Genomic DNA, 17546 nt, shown 5'->3' with positions numbered 1-17546 from the left:
CAAAATCCCTAACAATTTCAAGTAATGATGAAACATATCACAAAAAATCTTAAATACTTAACTAACCCTAACTACATTGATCAAAACCAAATAAAGAAAACAAAATTTAGCCTCAAAGTTAACACACTGAACGAATCAATCACCCAACTCTCATACCAAAAGATCTGTTTCAAACAAAAGTAAATTTAATTGTATTATGAAATAAGAAAAGAATAAAAATATACCTGAAACCCTAGAGTGGAAGATCCGGCGATCAATCCGTTTGAAACTTTGAAAACGCCTAAAAGGAGGCTCCCGATAGCCATCGTTCTAACCTATCTCAAGATTCCAGTTGCAATCTAGGGTTTTGAGAGTCGGGTGTCATTGAAATCGGGCCAGAGGCGGTGGATTAAAGGGTAATCGGAGCTCTCCTCGTCGACGATTTGAACGCCATTGTATGAAAGGTGTTGATAAGGAACAAAGATGGATTAATGGAAGAAGATGAAAGAAGATGAAGACGAAGAAGAGAGAATGGGAAGACTGAGATGCTTATTAGGGTTACAAAGAATTGAAAAAAGAAGCGTGTCTAAAGAAACAAAAGGTTTAGCGCCTAAAACCATAAAGTATGGCGTAAGAAGATGCCAGGTGGCAATAAGAGGGGTAAGAATATACCATGTAGCATAAATTGGTTTTGCTTTATTAGAAGTAGTGGATTATAAAAACATATATTCCATATCATGCAAGAAAAAATATCTTGTATTTATGGTTAATAACCAAATAGTTACGTCCAAATTACCATTCAAAGAAAGTTGTATTTATTTTGCACCAACCCAATATTATATTTTATTGGGTCCTTGAATCAGTGAAATTATTTCGAATAAACGTGACGTGACATTATTCTATAACTTTTAATTATGGACTTATTTGTATTTTCTGATATTGGTGCTTGCTTACATATGCTTTCACTTTTTTCCCCACTACATTTATATTTTAGGCAAAAAGTTTGGTAAGAATTTACACCACACTTCATAGCTTGATGATATAAACTCAACAAAAATTTTGCGTTATGTTCCAGAGCATGAATAAGTCAAATATCTATTAAAATTATGCTCGTTAAAATAAACTCGAATTAAATCCCCGACTTTTTTAACGGTAAATTTAGATCACTGACGGACCACTAGAATATTATCTTACCACCAGCTGAACCACCCGATCATATCCATCTTCAGTAGGCAATAATATGTCTACTGAAAATATTTGAGTCTAGTTTTTGTAGAACTGAACTCAAATCAAATGGGGGTGAAATTTTTATTATTCTCTTTAATCCTACTTTTGATCAAGTTTCTCTTTATTTCTCACAATAAAATATTTGGTATCTGTTTACATGAACCCAAATGTTATGGTTCACATGTAATTTACTTGTAATTTGAAATTCAACACATTAAACATTGAGATGAACGCATTTTCACAACTTGAATTGTGTGTTTTAACAAAGATGTACTGCTTGGAAGAACACATATTGTATTGTTTGAAATAAAAACAATTGATAAAAAAAGCAAGTGAGATTTTTGTTGGAACAAATTAAGGCCAGCGAAACCATTGGTTTTAGGCTTTTTGATATTTTTGGAGTTATCATAGAAAAAAAAGAACATAAATTACTCGGAATATGTAGCATTTCTAGGTCTCAATCGTGTCGGGTTGAGGGATTTTACGTTGGCAGGTTGAATTGTTAGTCCCGAATACAACCCATATTTTTATCCGTGTCAAAAAAAAAAAATAATAAATAAATAAATCCTAACTCACACGCATAAAATCGTGTAACACGAACACAACCCATTTAACATCTAAACGCGTCGTCAAACAGGTTGGCGAATAATAATCAAGTTGTAAATGTATTAGTCGGGTTTGAAGGCCGTAAAAACTGACAAATGGTCAAAAAAGGGCTAGCGGGTTAGCCAATATATGTGGATTAAACAATTTAACATACACGGCCCATTTGGGTTAGATCTAACAACTCAAAATTTGATTAACTTCATGTGGTGTTGGAAATTACCACCCTAATTGCATATGCTTATAACATAATTTGTAGAGAACTAGATTTTGCCCCGCCCGCGTTGCGGGGCACTAAGCCGAATATTTCTATGTTATAACATGTACGTCTGTGTTTCGGTTATTTCTACATACTACTTACTCATAACACGATCTCAAAAAAAACCTTACATTGAGTCAACCAATTAAATTAAAACAATATCATACTTTTGCTTAAGAAAAACAAAGACGGTTGCCTGGTACACGCTCATTTATCCTTAAAAAAAAAAATTAGACCGAGTCAAACAACTAAAACAAAGCACTACTATAGTTTTGTAAAAAAAATGAAGCTATGACTGTAATTTTACACTGGGGGCAAAATCGTAAATTGTCTGGGAAAGCAAAGGAAAACGATGGTAAAAATGTAAATTTAAATTTAGGGCAAAATTGTAATTTGACTGGGTGGAGAAAAAGAAAACTAATGGTAAAACTGTAAATTTAAAAGGGTCAAAATCGTAATTTTGAACCGAGGGCAAAATGGTAATTTTTAGTTGGGTGCAAAAGCATAATTTTATTTTTAACTGGGGGTAAAAACGTAATTTTGAACTGATGGCAAAATCTTACTTCTAAAGCGGTGATAAAATCGTAAATTGGTTGGGCCAATGGGGGAGTCCTAGGCAGCTTTCTGACACTATTCCCCCATCTTGTGTCTGTAGTGATACACTGGGGGAAAATCGTAATTTTACTAGGAAAGTAAATAAAAACGATGAAAAAAATGTAAATTGAAATCGAGGGTAAAATCATAATTTTGCTGGAAGGAGCAAAACAAAAACAATTGCGAAAATGTAAATTTAAACATGACAAAATCGTAATTTAAAAACGGAGGCAAAATCGTAATTTAAGTTGTCCTGTGAACTACTTTTCACCAACTTTGATAAATGTTATAGAGGTAAATTGACCGGTTTTGCAATTTATTATTAGTTTTTAGTTGAATAAATTAAGGAGTTGAAGAAATGTTGGGCCGAACCTGACGGGCTTTAGTGGACTGGGCTAAAGCCCAGATACCGTGCTCAAACCCATGATAAGGGTTACTTCTATATAGTGTATATAAAAGCCCAAGTCCTTAATAAATCCATCTTTGAAAAAACAAAAAGAATAAATGAGTACAACAAAAAGATAATCAACGGGTGTAAAGTGGGCCTAATGGTGTTGACAGGTCGATCTTGGCATGGACTCAAACATTTAACACGGATCGGAACATGGCACGAACCAAAAACCAGTGGTGGATACAAAACTTTTTTTGTAGGGGGCACGGTACGGGTTAGCTAAATAAAGGTCGACACAAAATGATGATAAAATAACATAGTTCATTAAAATACTAATGCATAATATAAAAATACCACAATTATAATTATTCTCTATGTGTTTTCATCTTTTGGAAATGCTCGATTACATCTTCATTATGTATGATCCAAACAAATATGTGGCGGTTAAAATATGTGGTTTTAGGTATGACATTTGATTTTGTATACGTGTATTCTTATTGTTATACATGAAAATAAATACTTTTCCAATCATTTATAAACACTTTAATTTTATAAACACTTTAAAGTGATCAATACATCCATTTTGCAAAGTTTTTTTTTACACAAGATTTACCCTTAGGTAATATATATCACAGGGATTAAGGCTTAAAATTTTAAAGTACCGACCTTGGGTTTATGTTTAATGCTTTATTTTACAGCCTAGCAGTGGCGTATTTGAGAATTCACGTACCTTATTCGAGCTCAAAAAATGTGCCCATATGCTTTAACGATAGACAATATAATTACGAAAATGACAAAAATTGTAGTATTTAATAAACAATGCAATTATGAAGAATAACAACAATTATGTTCTGATGTTAACAATAACAACAATTAACAAACTAACAAAATGACATAATATCATATCTGAAATCAGACCTTTTGAGTTCTGATGTTATGTTCTGAAATTGGAAAAAATCAGAATCGCCCTGCAACAACGTCTGATGTTATTGTTCTTGTTCTGATTGATGATGTTCGATTGTTCGCCCTTCTTGTTCGCAGCACTGCAACAACAACGTCTTCTGTCTGATTTCTGATGTTCGTTCAATGGTAGCCCGACAACATGTCTTCTGAATTGCCCTTTCAGTTTCCACGTCTTCAGTGTTTTTTATTTTTATTTTTTTAAATCATATTAGTATTGGATTGGGCCCAATAAACCTAATGTTAAGTTGGCTAAATTATAAAACATAAAAAGGTATTTGATAATGGGCCTCTATATTGGATTTGATATGTGTTTACAATTTAAAAAAACATATATATATATATATATATATCTATACTACTTTAATAAGGATATGTGAAGGACAAGATGGTAATTGAACAAGGTGTTGAAAAAACACTTAATGCACAATGTACAACTGTTAAGGCACAAGAAAACACAAACCCTTTTACCCTTTACAAGGGTATACATCTGCCGTCCAAATGTTTTACTTTCTCACACGGATCAACATCGGGACCGTCCATTTGACTTCACACGGATCACCATATGCTTTCTCTCTCAATGCTCACACATCTCACAAAACAACATCAGATCTTCTTCTCTCTCTCTTCTCTCTCTCTTCTCGGCGATCTAGGGTTTCATGAGATCTATCACCAGATCCGTTTGAATCTATCACCAGATCCGTTTCATGAGCAGATCTAGGGTTTCATGAGATCTATCACAAGCTTTATCTGGCAAGGGATCCGTTTGATGTTCTGATGTTGTTGCAATGAGTGTTATATATCTTACCATGTTCTTTTGTGATTCTTACTTTTCTGGTGAAGCGGTTGACGGATGTTCGAACGACGAAATCTGAGGTTTACGAAGGATTTTCGCATGTGTTTTGTGATGAATCGACTCAGGTTAGGTTTATCTTTAATCTTGATGTGGATTTGTTAGTAGATAGATGCGGTTATTTCAAATTAGGTTGAAAGTTTTGTGATATTTGAATTTGTATGGTGATGATAGTTAGGTTAATTTCAGATATGACATAGTGAAAGGATAAATTGTTTTTGTAGTTTTGATTTTACTTTGTTCTGTTATATTTTGATCTTTTCCTTCATTTTTGGGACTGATATGTGTCATGGTTTTGTGAAAATCTGAGGTTTACGAAGGATTTTCGCATGTGTTTTGTGATGAATCGACTCAGTTTAGGTTCTAAATGTTGATTTATCTTTAATCTTGATGTGGATTTGTTAGTAGATAGATGCGGTTATTTCAAATTATGTTGAAAGTTTTGTGATATTTGAATTTGTATTTTTGGTGATGATAGTTAGGTTAATTTCAGATATGACATAGTGAAAGGATAAATTGTTTTTGTAGTTTTGATTTTACTTTATTCTGTTATATTTTGATCTTTTCCTTCATTTTTGGGACTGATAAGTGTCATGGTTGTGTGATAATTATGATATTTAGGTCATTTAGATATGGAATAGTGAAAAGATAGATTGTTATGTATTTTTGATTTTAGTTTGTTCTGTGGGATGCTCGATGAGCAGATCTAGGGTTTCATGAGATGTATCACGAGCTTTATCTGGCAAGGGATCCACAGATTTGAACAAGGGATCCGTTTGATGTTCTGATAAGTTGCAATGAGTGTTATATATCTTACCATGTTCTTTTGTGATTCTTATCTTTAATCTTGATGTAGATTTGTTAGTAGATGCGCTTATTTCAAATTAGGTTGAAAGTTTTGTGATATTTGAATTTGTAATTTTGGTGATGATAGTTAGCTTAATTTCAGATATGACATAGTGAAAGGATAAATTGTTTTTGTAGTTTTGATTTTACTTTGTTCTGTTATATTTTGATCTTTTCCTTCATTTTTGGGACTGATAAGTATCATGGTTAAAGATAAAGCAACTTATCAGAACATCAAACGGTAAAAGCAACTTAATGCTTTTAATAAACATATGTGAAGGACATATGTGATATCTTACCATGTTCTTTTGTGATTCTTACTTTTCAGGTGAAGCGGTTGACGGATGTTCGAAGGACGAAATCTGAGGTTTACGAAGGATTTTCTCATGTGTTTTGTGATGAATCGACTCAGGTTAGGTTCTAAATGTTGATTTATCTTTAATCTTGATGTAGATTTGTTAGTAGATGCGGTTATTTCAAATTAGGTTGAAAGTTTTGTGATATTTGAATTTGTATTTTTGGTGATGATAGTTAGCTTAATTTCAGATATGACATAGTGAAAAGATAAATTGTTTTTGTAGTTTTGATTTTACTTTGTTCTGTTATATTTTGATCTTTTCCTTCATTTTTGGGACTGATAAGTGTCATGGTTGTGTGATAATTATGATATTTAGGTCATTTAGATATGGAATAGTGAAAAGATAGATTGTAATGTATTTTTGATTTTAGTTTGTTCTGTGGGATGCTCGATGAGCAGATCTAGGGTTTCATGAGATGTATCACAAGCTTTATCTGGCAAGGGATCCACAGATTTGAACAAGGGATCCGTTTGATGTTCTGATAAGTTGCAATGAGTGTTATATATCTTACCATGTTCTTTTGTGATTCTTATCTTTAATCTTGATGTAGATTTGTTAGTAGATGCGCTTATTTCAAATTAGGTTGAAAGTTTTGTGATATTTGAATTTGTATTTTTGGTGATGATAGTTAGCTTAATTTCAGATATGACATAGTGAAAGGATAAATTGTTTTTGTAGTTTTGATTTTACTTTGTTCTGTTATATTTTGATCTTTTCCTTCATTTTTGGGACTGATAAGTATCATGGTTTTGTGATAATTATGATATTTAGGTCATTTAGATATGGAATAGTGAAAAGATAGATTGTAATGTATTTTTGATTTTAGTTTGTTCTGTGGGATGCTCGATGAGCAGATCTAGGGTTTCATGAGATGTATCACAAGCTTTATCTGGCAAGGGATCCACAGATTTGAACAAGGGATCCGTTTGATGTTCTGATAAGTTGCAATGAGTGTTATATATCTTACCATGTTCTTTTGTGATTCTTACTTTTCAGGTGAAGCGGTTGACGGATGTTCGAAGGACGAAATCTGAGGTTTACGAAGGATTTTCGCATGTGTTTTGTGATGAATCGACTCAGGTATGTCACTCGCAACTCGCAAGGAAACCTTTTTTTAGGATCTGAATTTAATTAGTTATACCTTTGGTTAACGACTGTCACGATCACTATTATTACAGAACAAGCTCACTCCGATCTTCTGGCTGCCGGAGAAAGTGTATCTGCTTGGAGAGTCTCGGAATTGGCTTTGGCGACGCTGAACGCTGCTTCATTCGAATCGATGGGGGCTTCATATGCAGAATGTTCCCTCACTTAGTGGTCTCATGCTCACTCAAGCAGAGGTAAAGTAAAGTTTATCATCATTCATCAATTTTCTTTTCTTTTTTTTTATAAGCTAACTATCATCACCAAAAATACAAATTCAAATATCACAAAACTTTCAACCTAATTTGAAATAAGCGCATCTACTAACAAATCTACATCAAGATTAAAGATAAGAATCACAAAAGAACATGGTAAGATATATAACACTCATTGCAACTTATCAGAACATCAAACGGATCCCTTGTTCAAATCTGTGGATCCCTTGCCAAATAAAGGTTTTTATATTTGCAACTTGACAAAATGTGATTTATATTAAATTTATTTTAAGTTAATAGTGTACTGGTTATAACTAATATCAAATCTTTACTAATACTTGATTTCTTTTTATGATGGTTGACTTTGCGAGAACTAACGGAGCATTAGTGTCAAGAATGGGCTGAGATTCGAATTCAGTCGGTTTTTCGCTCTTTTTTGGTAATTTCTAAGCCTTGAATATTAATTTTTAACATGCTATGCTACTGAGAGAATATAAACTTGACTATATTTTGTGTTTTATGATGTGTTTTGTTATTTTTATGCTTTTTGTTTTTTAACTGATCTTAACCCATTTGACTTATGCTACAGACAAAAAGGGATCAAGATCGGGACCGTCCATTTGACTTCACACGGATCACCATATGCTTTCTCTCTCAATGCTCACACATCTCACAAAAAGGGATGCCAAAAGCAGGGAAGTACAATCTACAGGAAAAAGCAACACTTTACTTTTGTGTGAAAGACAGCTTGCTTGCTGCAGTCTCTATAATATATCAACACTCTTCCATACACTGTTTGAAAGACAGCACTGCTAGCTTCAGTCTCTATAAATAATCCAGAGATATCTACACTCTACTCACACTTTACAAACTCTCAACTACACTCAACTGAAATTGTAAGTTTATCTCAGTTGAATAATCCTACTTTCAAAACATCAACTTAACAACTTCTATTTACTTCGATTTCAGAATATATCAACTCTTTGCATTCGGAGGGTATGATGCATAAGCTGAGCATGTGAGGGTATGATGCATAAGCTGAGCCTGTGAGGCTATGATGCATAAGCTGAGCCTGTCGTCTCTATGATGCATAAGCTGAGCTTGTGTTCTTAATATGTCTGAACTGAAACTGTTAAGGCTATGATGCATAAGCTGAGCCTGTGAGGTTACATATGTGTTTCTTGTGCTTAAAACAGCTGTACATCATGCTTTAAAGGTTGTTTAAGTTTAGTGGAAAAATACTCTTGTACATCATGCTTTAAAGCGGGGTTACATAACACAATAGACTGTGATGATGATTGTATTTTGAGGGTACATAGAAGATCCGAGTAGCATCTTGGCGGGGCAATATCCAGGTTGCATAGTTCTCACTTTGCAACCGTGTGTTGCAGCCATGGCTTTACCCGTAGTTGTGTTCATCTCTCAATTACATGTCTGAGTCTTCCAGTTGTAAAAGTATTATCACAGATTCACAGATCTAAAAGTACATGTCTGATCCGTGTGATAAAGTTAAAAAAATGGTAATTGAACAAGGTGTTGAAAAAACACTTAATGCACAATGTACAACTGTTAAGGCACAAGAAAACACAAACCCTTTTACCCTTTACAAGGGTATACATCTGCCGTCCAATTGTTAAACTTTCTCACACGGATCAAGATCGGGACCGTCCATTTGACTTCACACGGATCACCATATGCTTTCTCTCTCAATGCTCACACATCTCACAAAACAACATCAGATCTTCTCTCTCTCTGGCAAGGGATCCGTTTTATCTGGCAAGGGATCCACAGATTTGAACAAGGGATCCGTTTGATGTTCTGATAAGTTGCTTTATCTTTAATCTTGATGTAGATTTGTTAGTAGATATCTTACCATGTTCTTTTGTGATTCTTACTTTTCAGGTGAAGCGGTTGACGGATGTTCGAAGGACGAAATCTGAGGTTTACGAAGGATTTTCTCATGTGTTTTGTGATGAATCGACTCAGGTTAGGTTCTAAATGTTGATTTATCTTTAATCTTGATGTAGATTTGTTAGTAGATGCGGTTATTTCAAATTAGGTTGAAAGTTTTGTGATATTTGAATTTGTATTTTTGGTGATGATAGTTAAGTTAATTTCAGATATGACATAGTGAAAGGATAAATTGTTTTTGTAGTTTTGATTTTACTTTGTTCTGTTATATTTTGATCTTTTCCTTCATTTTTGGGACTGATAAGTGTCATGGTTGTGTGATAATTATGATATTTAGGTCATGCTTTAAAGGTTGTTTAAGTTTAGTGGAAAAATACTCTTGTACATCATGCTTTAAAGCGAGGTTACATAACACAATAGACTGTGATGATGATTGTATTTTGAGGGTACATAGAAGATCCGAGTAGCATCTTGGCGGGGCAATATCCAGGTTGCATAGTTCTCACTTTGCAACCGTGTGTTGCAGCCATGGCTTTACCCGTAGTTGTGTTCATCTCTCAATTACATGTCTGAGTCTTCCAGTTGAGTGTAGTTGAGAGTTTGTAAAGTGTGAGTAGAGTGTAGATATCCCTGAATTATTTATAGAGACTGAAGCAAGCATGCTGTCTTTCAAGCATGCTGTCTTTCAAACAGTGTATGGAAGAGTGTTGATATATTATAGAGACTGCAGCAAGCAAGTTGTCTTTCACACAAAAGTAAAGTGTTGCTTTTTCCTGTAGATTGTACTTCCCTGCTTTTGGCATCCCTTTTTGTGAGATGTGATGTTGTTTTGTGAGATGTGTGAGCATTGAGAGAAAGCTGAACTGAAAGTGTTTGAGGCTGTAAAGTGTGAGTAGAGTGTAGATATCCCTGAATTATTTATAGAGACTTAAAGGTTGTTTAAGTTTCGTGGCAAATTACTCTTGTTGTGTACTCCGGATTTTGTGTTCTTAATCTGTCTGAACTGAAAGTGTTTGAGGCTGTGATGCGAAAGCTGAGCTTGTGTTCTTAATCTGTCTGAACTAAAAGTGTTGAGTCTATGATGCATAAGCTGACCTTGTGTTCTTAATCTGTCTGAACTAAAAGTGTTTTGAGGCTGTGATGCAAAAACTGAGCCTGTGTAATCTATCCAACAACTCAAGCAAATGTTTTCTTTGCATTTTAGGGGGAACATGGGTGCTTCTCTCCCAGGGCATACAAAACATAGGTTATTGGCGGCAGCTCGCCATATTTAACATATAAAAAAACTTTATATGTTAAATTTGGCGGACTGCCGCCAATGACCTGTGTCTTGTATGCCCTGTGGAGAGATCCACCGATTCGAGGCAAACAGCTCACTTATAAAAAGAGTTAATGCCTGATTTGCCAAATGATATCCTTAATAAACATATGTGAAGGACAAGATGGTAATTGAACAAGGTGTTGAAAAAACACTTAATGCACAATGTACAACTCTTAAGGAACAAGAAAACACAAACCCTTTTACCCTTTACAAGGTTATACATCTTCCGTCCAAATGTTCTTAATCTGTCTGAACTGAAAGTGTTTGAGGCTGTGATGCGAAAGCTGAGCTTGTGTTCTTAATCTGTCTGAACTAAAAGTGTTGAGTCTATGATGCATAAGCTGACCTTGTGTTCTTAATCTGTCTGAACTAAAAGTGTTTTGAGGCTGTGATGCAAAAACTGAGCCTGTGTAATCTATCTGAACTGAAAGTGTTTTGAGGCTGTGATGCAAAAACTGAGCCTGTGTAATCTATCCAACAACTCAAGCAAATGTTTTCTTTGCATTTTAGGGGGAACATGGGTGCATCTCTCCACAGGGCATACAAGACACAGGTTATTGGCGGCAGCTCGCCATATTTAACATATAAAAAAACTTTATATGTTAAATTTGGCGGGCTTCCGCCAATGACCTGTGTCTTGTATGCCCTGTGGAGAGATGCACCCATCTTCCCCCTAAAAAACATAGAAAACATTTGCTTGAGTTGTTGGACCGAGCGAACCTTGCATAATGCGTCAAGGGAAACTATTGGTCGAGCGAGACATTTGTTCAGGTATCCTTATTTCATGATAAAATGATTATGAATAGCTGTGCATAAACTAATCGCAAGTTTGTTTGGTATATGCAGGGTAAAAGGGAACAGCAGTGTTCAGCACTGTGTCATTCTTGCTTGGTGCCATCACCTCAGTTGTCTCTGGCTTACCATCCGTGTACTTTACTAAAATTTGATCGGTGCAGTGAGCATGCGAGCGCAACAAGTGCAGCCGCAGCGGCGCGGTGAGGGCAGCCGCAACGAGCGCAGCGGCATGGTTAATAAAAAATAAAAAAACTGCCACCTCTAAGTAGATATGTATCAGAACGTACAAATTCATATTTATTGTTTTGTTTATGCGTTTAATCGTTTGATTAACGACTCGATTGATTTGTTTGTAACCATTTGTCTGGAAACGAACTTATTTATCTTACTTTAATTTTTGTATTAAGCATCATCTATCGCGCCTTTGCTGACTGACTTTTATAGATCACTACTTTAGGGAGAATGAACAATTATCCAAATATGGAGATACTAAATCTGCTCGAGGTATGATGCTGGTTGAACTTAAGAAACTAATTGAAGGAAATCCTTTATTTTGTGACAAATTTCAGTTCCAAACCTTAGGAATTCAAGATTAAGGACTCTTACAAACCTAAGACTGTTTGGGAAATTTTTGACTATGTTTTGTACATCTTACAATATAGTAGTTAATGTTAGTTATTTGTGAATTTGTATCACAATTTGAACCAACAAAAGCCTAGGTAGTCCGTCTATTTCAGGTAACATAACTAGAATCAAACAATTTTCTTTGTTTTCTCCTGAGTCGCACAATAACCACCAAACGCCATCACGAAACCACCAATCGCCGCAAATCGCTGATTCTCGCCGCTGAAGAAGGCCTCAACCGACCATCACATTCTGCTACACTACCACCATCGTCGTCACAAGCCACATTGGAAACTACATCCCCGTAGATAGCCCTAAACTCACCAACTTAAGTGATACCACTCCCGCCGCATCGCGCGGGTAAGTGACTAGCATATATACATATATATATATATACATATATATATATAGAGTGGGGATCCTACGGAAAGTGTGTTTTTCCTAAAAAGTGTAAAAAGTCATAGAACACAATAATTTCAGGCATAAAACACATCTAAAACTCACAAATAATAGAATGAATATTACTAAAACACCATATTCAAACTCTAATAGTCCATAAAAACTTCAAACACACCATCGTAGAACTATGAATATAAAACACACAATGCTAAACAACATAAAACACAATAATATTTGTCATTCCACAATCAGAGCCTTAACATCTAAAACACAACACAAAACCCACATACATGATGTTTTAGTAATCTTCATCATATTATTTGTGGGTTTTTGGTGTGTTTTATGGTTGATATTATGGTGTTTTATGACTTTTTACACTTTTTAGGAAATTTGGACTTTCTGGCCAACTCCTATCCATATATATATATATATAGGTAGAGGATCCTGCACAAAGTGGGACTTTTGTAAGAAGTGTGAGAAATAATTTGGGAGTGACAAGTGTCCTTTATCCTAATTAATTCAAAAGGGTATATTAGTAATTTGACTTTCTTATCATTTAATTGTTTTCAAAGATAACTGCCAAAAAAAAAAAAAAAACTTGCGATGAGTTTTTATAGGGATGAATCGAATTTTGAATTAGGAGAAATTTTAGGAAACATTATACATCTGATTGTTTTATCTTCTTCATCATCTTTTAATCGCAACATCTTTTAATCATATATTGTTCATGGCGTGGTGTTTTAAACATCTGGATATATTGTTCATGGCGTGGTGTTTTAAACATTTGGAGACATTGACTATGATTCAAGTCATGGTGTTTTATCAGGAGACATTGTTCATGGCGTGGTGTTTAAACATCTGGAGACATTGACTATGATTCAAGTCATGGTGTTTTATCTGACTTGAATTCCAGATAAAACACCATGACTTGAATCGTCTGTTTGTTTGATGATTTACAATGTTTTTTGGATTCCAGATAAAACACCATGACTTGAATCATAGTCACGGTGTTTTTAAAATCTGGGAATATTTTGTATTAATAAAACACCATGACTTGAATCATAGATGTTCTGGGAATGTTGTGTATTGATAAAACACAATGACTTGAATCATAGATGTTAAAAACACCATGCCATGAACAATGTCTCCAGATAAAACACCATGACTTTGAAGCATAGATGTTTAAAACACCACGCCATGAGCCATGACTTGAATCATAGTCATGGGGTTTACGATTTTTATACAATGTCTCCAGATAAAACACCATGACTTGAATCATAGATGTTTAAAACACCACGCCATGAACAATGTCTCCAGATAAAACACCATGACTTGAATCATAGTCAATTTATCCAGTTGTGTTTAAACACCATGCCATGAACCTGATTACAGTTTTCTTTATGATAATGTATGACGAATATGCAACCAAAGATCTCCTACAATTAAGGTGAATCATTAATTCCGATATTTAAGGAAAAAGGAGTGAATGTAGGGGTTTTTTGGTCATGTATGATATGGTTACCATATTTCAAACATTGAAAAAGACACTATTGCCCTTTAATTTTACATAAGGTCCCTCTAATTAAAACACAATTTACATTTTTATACCCTATTGATCTCAACCATTAGATCAAATATCCAATGGTTTAAAACACTTCTTACCCTTCTTACATTTTAGACACTTTTTACCATATCCCTACCTTATATATATATATATATATATATATATAGGGAGGGGCTCATGCGAGAACCACCCTTATTGTGAGAACCGCGAGAGCCAATGTGAACACAACCTAAAATAGTTAACAAAACCTAACCCCCCCCCCAAGCTAAATGCTAAAAACTAAAACCCTCCAAAAAACCTAAAAAAAAACTACCCCCCAGCTAAAATGCTAATAACTAAACCCCCAAAAACCTAAAAAAATCTAAAAAAATAAAAAAAATCTATTTTTTTTAATATTTTTTATGCTAAAATCGCTACTTTTTGTGGCAAAATTTTTTTTTTTTAAAAATTAAATTTTTTTTTGGTTTCGAAAAGTAGCGATTTTTATATAAAAAATATTAAGAATTTTTTTTATGTGATTTTTAGCTATTTTTAGGCATTTTTGGTTGTGTTCACATTGGTTCTCGCGGTTCTCGCATGATCTTCTCCATATATATATATATCTATATCTATATCTATATATATATATATATATATATATATATATATATATATATATATATATATATATATATACAGGACAAAGATCCGTTAGGAACCATCCTTTATTGCGAGAACCGCGAGAACCAATGTGAACACAACCAAAAATGGCTAAAAATAGCTAAAAAACACACAATTTTTTTAATATTTTTTATAAAAAAATCGCTACTTTTAGTAGCAAAATTTAAAAAAAAAAATTTTTTTTGGCTACTAAAATTAGCGATTTTAACATAAAAAATATTAAAAAAAAAATTTAGATTTTTTTTTTAATTTTTTAGGTTTTTTGGGGGTTTAGTTTTTAGCATTTTAGCTTGGGGGTGGGGGGGGGGTTAGGTTTTTTGGTGGTGGGGGAGGGGGGTTTAGGTTTTTTTAGGGGGGGGGGGTAGGTTTTTTGAGGGTTTTAGTTTTTAGCATTTAGCTTGGGGGGGGGGGGGTTAGGTTTTTTTTGGGGGAGGGGGGTGGGGGTTAGGTTTTTTTTTAGCTATTTTAGGTTGTGTTTACATTGGTTCTCGCGGTTCTCGCAATAAAGGTGGTTCTCGCATGAACGTTACCCTATATATATGTATATATATATATATATATATATATATAGGGGGCTGCTAGAATGAAAACCACCCGAGTTGTAAGAACCGCGAGAACTACACCCCACGGAGCGCCGTTCGCCATGATTTTTTTTTTACAAGTAGATGTGTGTATTATAAACACAGCCGTAAAAAATCATGGCGAACGGCGCTCCGTGGGGTGTAGTTTTTTACACCACAAGTTTGGTGTTTTTAATTTTTTTTCACCAAACTTGTGGTGTAAAAAACTACACCCCACGGAGTGCCGTTCGCCATGATTTTTTACGGCTGTGTTTATAATATACACATCTACTTGTAAAAAAAAATCATGGCGAACGGCGCTCCGTGGGGTGTAGTTCTCGCGGTTCTTACAACTCGAGGTGGTTTTCATTCTAGCGGCTCCCTATATATATATATATATATATATATATATATATATATATATGTATATCGATTCTTTTAAAAAAACTCTCGTGCCCCTCGAAATCACGGGCCTTCTGTGGAAGTCCTCCCCACACACCATAAGAGTCGCCCCTGCAGCCTAGCCCTAGACGTGGACCATATATTCCATGTTTTAACTATCTCTTGCTTATTCATATATCAAAGAGTAAATTACAAAACTCGTCCTTTATGTATGCTAGTTATTGCAAACTGTGTTCTTTGTCTTTAATAATTCAAAAATCGTACTCAGTTTTTTCAAACCCTTGCACATTATGTCCTTTAGCCCTAACCCATTTACTTTTTATGGTTAAATATGACCAAGTAAACCCCACATAAGGGTATTTTGGTCATTTTACATGTTTAATTATTATTATTAAACAAAACCCATTAAATCCCACCCAACCCACCATCAACAAACACAGTCCAATCTTCTTCCCTATAAAAAAAACAAAAACAAGTGATGACGGAGTGTGTACACAAATCACAAGAATTGTTGTGGTTTCTTATCTCACAGATCTTGCGTTGATACATACTGGATAATTTATTTGAACCCAAAACTCAGCTCTCAACCAAAGTCGAACTCAAATCTTCCATCAAATTCCGATAAAAAATGTCATCACGCTGGCTCTGTTGTTGGAAATCCTCTTCGCCCTTTTCTTCCCCTTCTCGGAGTTTGCCTCCGATACGGTTGCTGCACTGTAAGCCCCCCTTTTCATCATGCACATCAACTGTTTGTGAAAATGTCTGACTGACATGTTTATTCTTTTGTAGGTGGAATTCTTCATATGTTTGTTAACGTTACTGGGTTTTCTCCCGGGGATAATCTATGCCCTATACGCCATCGTATTAGTCAACCCAGATCGTGATGATTACCGTGGTCGTTATTATGTTCTTGCTTGATGAGAATCGGGTGTGTTCTGATCTGGATCTGTGTTTATATCATTATGATTGTGTGATCTATTGATTGATGATTTGTGTTTACATCTATACTCTAGCAACTTAACGTATTTAGTTCTTAATCTATTGATGGTTCATTGTTCTATCTTTTTTATTTGCTCAATTGCTGTTTGGATGGTTGTTGGATTGAAAATTTGTGTAGAGTTAATATCAAGGGCATGTTTGGCTAAGCTTATTTAACTCAAAAAGGACTTTTTGTTAAAAGGACTTATTGACTTATAACTTTTTGAAAATGAGTTTTTAAAAAAGTGTTTGTTTAGCTTATTGGGTGGGAAAAGCCAAAATTACTAAAAAGGACATTCTTCATATTGAAAAGTTGTTTGATAGGGGGTAAAAAAGTTGTTTGGTAGGGTGTAAATTTGTAATTCTGTTGAAAAGCACCAAAAAGTCACAAATTTCTGACTTTTCAAAAATGACTTTTTCTCCCCACTGAAAAGTTGTTTTGAAAAGGACTTTTCAATTAGCCAAACACTATTTTGACTTATTGGCTTTTTCAGAAAGCCAATAAGTCAATAAGTTGGTTCAAAAAGCTTAGCCAAACATGCCCCAAGATTCAAGATTTGAAGCCCATATGGAATATGCACCGAATGATAAATAATTAGGGTTAGTGATAATAATTATTAGTCAGAGATAAAGATAAAGGGGATGAAGATTGGACTGTGCTTGTTGATGGTGGGTTGGGTGGGATTAAATGGGTTTTGTTTAAAAATAATAATTGAACATGTAAAACGAACAAAATACCCTTATATGGGGTCTAATTGGTCATATTTAACCATAAAAAGTAAATGAGTTAGGGCTAAAGGACATAATGTCCAAGGGTTTGCAAACATCGAGTACGATTTTTGTAACTATTAAAAACAAAGGACACAGTTTGCAATAACTAGTATACATAAATATAAAAGACGA

At 34.4% G+C, this 17546-nt stretch overlaps 2 long non-coding RNA genes across 2 annotated transcripts; both read left to right on the top strand.

Moving 5' to 3' along the window:
- Nucleotides 1-7712: 7712 nt before the first annotated feature.
- Nucleotides 7713-8423, top strand: LOC118480416. Its single transcript, XR_004862650.1, has 3 exons — nucleotides 7713-7868; nucleotides 8019-8325; nucleotides 8399-8423. It is a non-coding gene; the product is annotated as an uncharacterized LOC118480416 (long non-coding RNA).
- Nucleotides 8424-16089: 7666 nt separating this feature from the next.
- Nucleotides 16090-16732, top strand: LOC110902790. Its single transcript, XR_002571423.2, has 2 exons — nucleotides 16090-16381; nucleotides 16455-16732. It is a non-coding gene; the product is annotated as an uncharacterized LOC110902790 (long non-coding RNA).
- The last annotated feature ends 814 nt before the right edge of the window (nucleotides 16733-17546 follow it).

This window comes from Helianthus annuus, chromosome 7 (genome assembly GCF_002127325.2).
Source record: "Helianthus annuus cultivar XRQ/B chromosome 7, HanXRQr2.0-SUNRISE, whole genome shotgun sequence".
In the NCBI taxonomy this organism is placed as follows: Eukaryota; Viridiplantae; Streptophyta; class Magnoliopsida; order Asterales; family Asteraceae; genus Helianthus; species Helianthus annuus.
Note: the sequence above shows the minus strand (reverse complement) of the source record. Positions and strands in the feature narration are given on the sequence as shown.